A 9,109-nucleotide genomic window follows, 5' to 3' on the forward strand; every position below is an offset into this window, starting at 1 on the left:
TTTTGGTATTATCAGGTATTGCTGATTCCTTTATGTGCGTCATTAGAATTGTATACATCGTGATAATGTGCTTCCTACTATGAAAGATGTTCGTTGAAACATACAGGAAGGTTTCTGTATGGATATTATCTTGCTAAAAACGAACCTAGTTATTAAGTAAGAAGTATTGGTTCTGCGACCTATATCTGAAATTTAATTTTGTAGAACATTGTTGTAAATCTTTTAGTCTCCATATGATACGGGTGTGTTGTGGTGTTCACAGCACAAGTGACCATATGCGTATCTTTAATGCTTATACACAAGTAAAGAAGTCATACGTTATGGTTAATAAAATAAAATAAATTACTTACTTCAATGAGACCAAACATTGTTGGATGCTAATGATATACACAGTGCTGTTTGAATTAACAATATCTTTCTATGTTTGTTTTTTGAATTTCGCGGAAAGCTACTCGAGGGCTATCTGCGCATTTTTCTATATTTTACTCTTCTGGATTAGTGAAACACCTATAAATTTAGCCCCAGATATCATCAAGCAATTAACAGATCTTATACGAAATTGTACATTTTTTAAAGATGTCGGTGAATTTATGACTTTATAAAAAAGAGACTTAATTAACACTTTGTTTCTTATCAAGCTCAATGTTGCACAATGAAATATTCATGCATAGCCTACTACGAGTATTGAAACCCGATTATTAGGATTATAAGCTCCAAGACTTGCAGCTGAACCACCGGGAGAACTTAGTTTACCATTGCTACGAAATGTTTGGTCTGGTTTTGTTTGCTTTGAATTTCGTGCAAAGCTACACGAGGGTTATCTGCGCCACTGCGAAATGTAATCTAATCTATGAATTATTTTGTAGATCTTGTTAGATAAGACTCTATAATCACCAAACGTTATTACTACACTGCTTTTTTCTAATTATCATTTGTTACACATTCCTTTTTTCGCTTATTTACCTAAACAATAAAATAATAAAACCTAAGAGCATCTATCAGTTTCGTACAACAATTTAATTTGAATAGCGAGATACGATTTAATCGCTGTCAGATTAAGATTAATAATTTCGTTTAAAATTTTCTGTCACCACCTGAGGCAATAGGGCGCCCGTTTAGGACATAGCACATTAATGGAATCAGAGTGTGAACTGTGATATTTGTTTCATAGGTTCTATGATCCGAAAGCTTATGGTGCTATAAAGAGCGGTTTTATGCCATTATGGAAACCGAAACTTCAGAAGAAATTATACTTGTAATAACACTAGTTTGTCTTCATATTAATTTATTGTTTTTTTATGAACATTAATTTCCTGTCTAATTAAATATATACGGCAGAATATTTGTGCCGTTATCATGTAGTATAAACAGATTTGCCAGCAATGACTGCAATAATTTAGTGTTACTAGTGACTTAGATGATCATATAGGTTACTAACCCTAAAAACAACGAAGATTTCTTCTAGATTTTCAGAAAAATATTATAACACATGTTAAGTAGCTTTAAAAACTGTGCATAACTTATTTAATTAGTAACTTACATTTACAAAACAAGAGATAGTGCTGAATTCTGTTGATTTATTTTAGGCTTCTATTTAAGAGTTATCAAACTCTCCCGATCTAGGCATTATTCCCATCATCAGATAACACACTACACTAGAGTTCTCACTTGTAAGATGTCTGTTAATTTTTATGATATTATAAGGAACTAGTTGAGCATTATTTGCTATTTTAGATGCTTACATTTGTTACCAAACAATCATTCATACTTCTTAACAATATTGTACACGGTGCCTTACAACACACTACATGAATATTAATAACCTCTTATAGTATGGTACACTGCTCATATGACACACTACATGAACTTTAATAACACTTTATATTATCATACACTGCCTTATGACATCCTACATGAGTGTTAATAACCTATTTTTGTATTGTATCCAGGTCTTATGATACACTAAATGAATGTTAATAATCTTTTGCAGTATTGTACTCCTGTCTTATGATACACTACATAAGTGTTAATAACATCTTACATTTTAAGCAATAATCTCTTCATATTCCTAAGTCACTACTTCCAATCAAACAATGATGTCATAACTAAACAGTTAGTTATGAGCGATAACAGATGTTAAACTTAATCATGTAGCATGTCTTTCATGTTGATTTGTTGTTTTCAGACAAATAGTCAGGGTATTGTAAACACGTTGCATTCACGAATCTCAATGTATAAATACTTAACTAGAGGAATATAAAGGAGTAATGAGAGTAGGGTGGCTAGGTGTCCATGTAACATCATACAGACTATACCATGTACTTTACAAGTTATTAATAAGTTGTCTGTATGAATGTATAATGTAGAATTATAAAATACTGGTCTCACTGCTCAATACATTTATGTTATTTGTACAGTTTACCTGCATTGTGCCTTGTATCATGTATCATGTAAATAAGCAGTTCCTAGAAGCCCAGAGTTTTTTACTCGGTTACCCCAGTGTACTGTGTCCATAGAAATCGTCACGGTATGTCAAACAGTACTTCACTGGTCCTAAATCTTGTTCTTTTTTATTTCGTTCTAGTCACAAGAAAGTAACCAACAGGACATCAAATAGTTATGTCGTTTTGTTTCGGTCTGTAGAACTAATAATTTTGGATTATTTTAAGTGACTTAAAAATAGTCAGGTGAAATAATGAAATTAATGATTAGTCAGGAAATGATAGATGAAACTGAAGAAATAAGTAGTGAAATTAAAAGTGGAAGTGTGAAATAATAGGAAGAAAGGTAATAATGGTAATGTTCTTTGGTGCGACTGGAAAGACGACTTCGCAAAGTTAATCTGAGAGCAGGACGTTCAAGAATCATTAAAAGTATCACAATGTGTAGAAGATACTGATGAGCAAAGGATCTATAAGTATAGATTAGAAAGTGTAGGAAGTTTTGGCAACAAGTTGAAAATGGCTTAAAGGTTACTTCTGCCAATAGACAGAATAACTTCAATCATGAGCTGAGATACAATATAAGGATAGTCAACGATACTATCTCAGTGGCTTTTAGGACGTGTATGAAATGAATGTTGCAGAGGAGGACAATGAACATACTCTGACATTAAACTGTCGTAATTCTGAAGACGTGCGGCTGTGAATGTTGACATCAGTTATAATATGGTGGTAGTTTTTAAATGTTTTATCAGTAAAAGTGAAGAAGGCAAAAGTCACTTTTTCTGTTGGACTAACAAATATGGTAGACGTGTAAAAGGAAAATAAAGGTTGTCAATGACGTATTATGTAAAACTGTGGTATAAACTGTGGATTCGAACTGGTAACAAGGTTTTATAACCACTCGTTACTCCTCCCTTTCCTATTTCTCAGGTAGATTTTTATTCTAGCGACAGATCTAAACGTTCCTCGGGGGAACAGCGGTAAGTCTTTGGATTGACAATGCTAAAATCTGGGTTTAAATTCTCATCGGTGGGCCCAGCAGATATCCCGATATGGCTTTACTATAACAAACTGATAGACATAAAAATACATTTATTTCAACTTGTGGATAAACTTTGTTTGATATTAAAACTAGCCTATTTTTTCTATGTGCATAAAATGCTGTCCTAAATATGGTAACACTATTAATAACATACTCACACACACACATATATAATTGGAAATTATAAATTGAAATTCATGTTTGACATCTATAGATACTGCTTCAGGTTTCGATGTTAATTATAAGTGTTTATATTTGAAACTATTGGTTTTAGAGCAGTGTTCTGTTTTTAAATTTCGTAAACCACACATTATTCTTACATTGGAGATGACTGGTCTTATTTATTTATAATTACTCTCAGTAATAATTTTGGCCGTTACTAAATACATTTAGAGTTTTGTTTATCTTGCAGACATTGTGTGTTTATTCAACCTCATGAAACATTTAATGTATTTTTAATATACTGTTGTATTTTTTAAATAATCTACCTACAATACGATCTGGCTTCATCAGTTATATTTACAAGTTTAACCAGAGTTTGATATTCTTCTTGAGAAATAATGTAAGGCTCCTTTCCATAGATGATGTTAGTAAAAGACGAAACAACACTGCTAACGTAAGTTCTCATTGTAGAAGACACCTCTTGCAGTGTTTTAGACATTCTAACGAAAGATGTCAAGTAATTAGCCAACTGATATGCTTTTATGAACAGGTGTAAAGGGCACTTCATGTATTAGTGCTCTTTTTCCACCTCATTAAGTTCATTATTAGAGGAAAAAAATCAAAATTTGCGATGTTAGCATCCGGTTTATTAATAAATAATTTCTAAATGTTATCTCATGACTTAATTGCAATAACTGGGTAATTCTAGTTTAAATTAACAAAGTATTACATTTATTTTCCAATTAAATTTCTTAAACAGAAATGCTTTATTTTATAAACAGACTTAACCAATGTTTCTTTCTATTCATATCTCTCAAATCCTAAAAATGTGCTTTAGAAACAAATTTAGGTCCCAAATGGCCAGGTGGTTAGGGCGCTTGATTGCAGTCTGAGGGTTGCGGCTTCGAATCCCCGTCACACCACACATGCTCACCCTTTCGGCCTTCGGGGTGTTACAGCATGACTGTCAATCTCACTATTCATTAATAAGAGTAGCCCAAGAGTTGATTGTGGGTGGTGATGACTAGTTGCTTAGTTCTAAATTTGGGTTAGCGCAGATAGCCCTCGTTTAGCTTCGCACAAAATTCTAAACAATACAAACAAACTTAACATGTATTTATCACTATTTTAATGTTTCAAAACCTGAAACTGGTCTTTTCCATACGATCTTGGTTTAAGAACCTTATGTGATGAGAAATTAAAGTTTCAAAACAAATAATAATTTGGAAAACTCAAAATTGTTTCTAACATTCTAAATGAATAATTAATGCTGTTTATGAGAACGCAGGAAAACTAAATGAATGTCGATAAAACATTCCACTAACCCTCAAAATATAAATAGTATGATGTTACTAAATATCTCTCCAAACATTAAAAATAGCCTAACTTATGTAAGTAGGCAGGCCACGAAAAATTAGATCAGTGTTTCGTTTAAAAGTATTTTTAGCACTTTGTCATAAATTTGAATATGTAAGCTTAATTAGTTTAGCCATTACTAACACAAGGTTTGAAAATGTTAATTAAGGTTTGGTTGTTTTTTAATTGTCGTTTTACTTAATCAGGTTTCATGCTATTGTTTAAGTGAATGTATTATTTTCTTTTACTATTAATATTATGAATCTTATTTCAGCTACAAAAGTTATGATGGTTAACCAGAGTAAATATCATAAATAATATATATATCATATTTTAAGAATATCTCTTGCAGTAAATTCTCGACTAAAATATGTACCTATATTCTACTTACTAATATCACTAACCCGCTGGTACAGCGGTAAATCTATGGAATTTATATCCTTAAAATCTGGAGTTTGATTCCCCTCGGTGGACTCAACACATAGCCTGATGTGGCTTTGATGTAAGAAAACACACACACTTACTAATTTAAACCTTTTCTTTTCTGCTACATTCGCCATCTAGTGAATACGTAATGTAGAATTTCTCCATAGTATCGATTAAACACATTAATCGAAAATGAAAAAAATGTATTGAGTTAACCCTAGAAAGATTGTTATTTTTACTTTGTTAAAAAACAAGGGGATTTTCATGGCAAGTGAAATATTTTGATTGTGTTATCTCGTCACACCAACTACTCTAATCATACATGCTAAAGTATAACGTAAGAGATAAATTTCCATTTGCTGCAAGAAAATAATATTTATCTTTTCAGATTCTTTGAATGCTCTTTTACTTATTATCAAACCAAAGAATTTAAGGTAAAATAATATAATTTTGAATATAAAATTAAGAAATAAAATTGAAAAATACTTTAATAGTTAATTTGAATTAGTTAATTTCAACGATTAATCTATGATTTCCGAACATAAAATGATTTGAATCTACATTCGAGTTGGTTACTAAAAACAAATAGGTTATTATGAGTTAATTACTACCTAGAAAGCACTCTTACAACAGCATTAAAAGCCTTGCCATCAAATTTCTTTAGAGCTGTATGCACGATTTGTCCTCGAGTCTCTTGAGTGATATTTTTTATTCTATCCAAACTTCTTATATCTTAAGATATAGATTTAAGACTGAATTTTAAATGGTTCATGCTTAACAGGTGATGAATAAAAGTGCACTTGATTTTTTTTTGCATGATTTATAAAAATTAAAATGTTGAAGTTCAGAGATTGCATAGATTATTTGGTCAACTTTATTGGCTAAATGTTCTAAAGTATTCTCTTACAGGTCTTATACAACTTGCGTAGTGATTATGAAACTGTAGAAAAAATAATTATCAAACAAAATAAGAATGCCACTTTTTCAGTGAACTTGTATTAAAGAGATATTAAGCTAGTAAAGTTAAATTCTGGAGGCATAGGTCATGAGTTTATTTACGTTCTTATAAGTGTGTGTTTGTGTTTTCTTATAGCAAAACCACATCGGGCTATCTGCTGAGCTCACCAAGGGGAATCGAAACCCTAATTTTAGCATTGTAAATCCGTAGACATACCGCTGTACTAGCGGTGAGTTTGTTCTTAGAAATGTTTCATAATAAACTCCAGCTTGCATTAAACAAATTTAAAAGTAATGAAAATAAGAAAGCTTATAAGAAAGCAGAAATATTTCTATTGAACTGAAATATTAATTTAAGACGATGTTTTTCTTAATAATTAAATAGCTTATATGGAAGCTTTCTAAAGTACTCCGTGATTAAGAGATAATAATAAGTAAAGAAGACACCTGTTTTCTTGTTTTTGTGATTTTTTACATCGATATCTAACATTTCAAACTTAAAAAAAAACTGCTAGATTATAACTAGGTGGCGCTTAAACACAAAACTATGAAACTGGAAAAGGTATTTTCATATAACCTATATCAAATTATTGGATCACTTATTTTTTAACTTGTTGACGTATGCTTTACATAATATTTACAATATATTTATCTTAAAACTCATTTGATGTTCGATCAAATGTTTAATTTCAGATAATTTTATTAATAAAGAGCGGAATGTGCAATTAAAACAGAATATATATACAAATAACACATAACAAACTATTATCTGCAAAATATACAATGGTTTGTTAGGGTTTTTTTCACTTGAAAACAATGCAACATACACTAAAAGTGGAAAGGATGATTAAGACCCTAGTAATACCGACTAAAGTATATAAACAGGAATACGGTTTAGATTTTAAAATAGTGAAACAAACAAAAGTGAGAGTTTAAGTTATCTCTTTTTGTGTTTAATTATCTCAAACACGATGATTTAAGCAGAGTTTGTAGTAATACATTACTAATAAGAAATATGTTATAAAATGGCAACAAGTTAAAATGGAGTTTCTTCTTCTACTGGCATTAATAAGAAGATATTCAGCATTTGATAGTTGGTTGTGAATATATTTACGTTCTTCTGTATACAATATAAAGCTAATATTAAAATAGTGCATTCGGATTTCAAAAGTTAAAAATTATAAGTGTTATTAGAAAGACTCAAGGTATGATTGTACACAATGCTAACTTATAATATAGTAATATAATATACAGATATAATACAATAATATAATATGTATATATATTAGTAAGTAGAATATATTATATAATAATAATATAACATAATGCTGCCCATAACATTAAATTGGCTTACGATATTAAAACATAAAATTACATAAATAACTATGCTTTAAATATTTTAAACAAAAGTTACGAATTTGCAAACTTTGATTTTTTAAAAAGTAGAGTAACTTATTACAGACTTCAATTTTATTTTTGAATGCTTTAAAGGTGGCGATAGTATTTTGTGCTTAAAATTTAAGTTATCACAAACACTAAAACTTTATATTTACAATACTAAAAATATTTTTTGAGAAGCAACAAGAAAAAGCTGTATAAATAGGAAACAGCATTAGCCGGCTTCTATTTTTCTTTTAAATTCTGTATTTTTAAAGATTCTTTATTACATCAGTAAGAAAAAATGCTGTTAAGTTTTAGTTAATGCCACAGCAACATAATTTATTACAATATTCAGACATTTAGTTATAAAGTTATGCAATGAACTAGCCCCACAGGGGCACAGCAGCATGTCTGGGGACTTACAACACTAGAAACCGGGTTTCGATACCCGTGGTTGGCAAAGGACAAATAGCCCTTTGTGTTTAATTCGATAACAATAAACAATTGGTGGTGAAAACAGCCCATTGATTGGCTTTGTACTAAAAACAACAAATTTAGATTAAAAGAACTATGTAAGGTGAATTAATACCATTAGGCCTATACACAGATAAAGTCATTATTTAATAGTAAACAATAAATGTTTAAAATGATTTTACTTGATATTTTGCACAGTAATATTATTAAATAAAACAATTTTTATTGTATTTTGGGACTAGGGACAATCTCATTTTAATATTTATTCTGTATTATTAAATGTTGGCTTTATTTATTTAATAAATTTGTATGAAAAGTTGCACAAGTGTCATCCTAATTTTAATATCGCTTAGACCATATTATAACATTAACAATGTATCTCAAAGATCTGAAATAACTGACGCCATTATTTACTATGTCAAAAAATCGAAAGAACTGATGCAGTGTCATTCATAAAATTAATACAGTATGTTAAACTGGTTTTTGCCTTAAAAGTGAAAAGAATAAAGAAGTTATCTGCTAAGCCTACATGAATGAATCAATATATATTATGTCTGTCTTAACTTAACCAGCTTATTCAGTCTTGTATTGGGTGAAAGGTCTTGTCAACACTGGATATAACATGTGTAGCGTGGTTGACATATTACATTCTTTACTTCCACTCATAGGTTCTTATAATACTCGTTTTAGTAAAAATTTGTTTCATTAAACAAAAAGCATTTTTTTTAAATACGTATATTTAGTTTTGCTGATAGCTTTAGTTTTGTTGTTTTTACGACACAGTTTTTAGTTGAGAAGATTAACATATTCGATAACTTTGTAGCCGAGAACATACATATAACATCTTAGACTAAACAAAATCAATTGA

The sequence above is a fragment of the Tachypleus tridentatus genome, chromosome 8, assembly GCF_004210375.1.
Source record: "Tachypleus tridentatus isolate NWPU-2018 chromosome 8, ASM421037v1, whole genome shotgun sequence".
Lineage (NCBI taxonomy): Eukaryota > Metazoa > Arthropoda > Merostomata > Xiphosura > Limulidae > Tachypleus > Tachypleus tridentatus.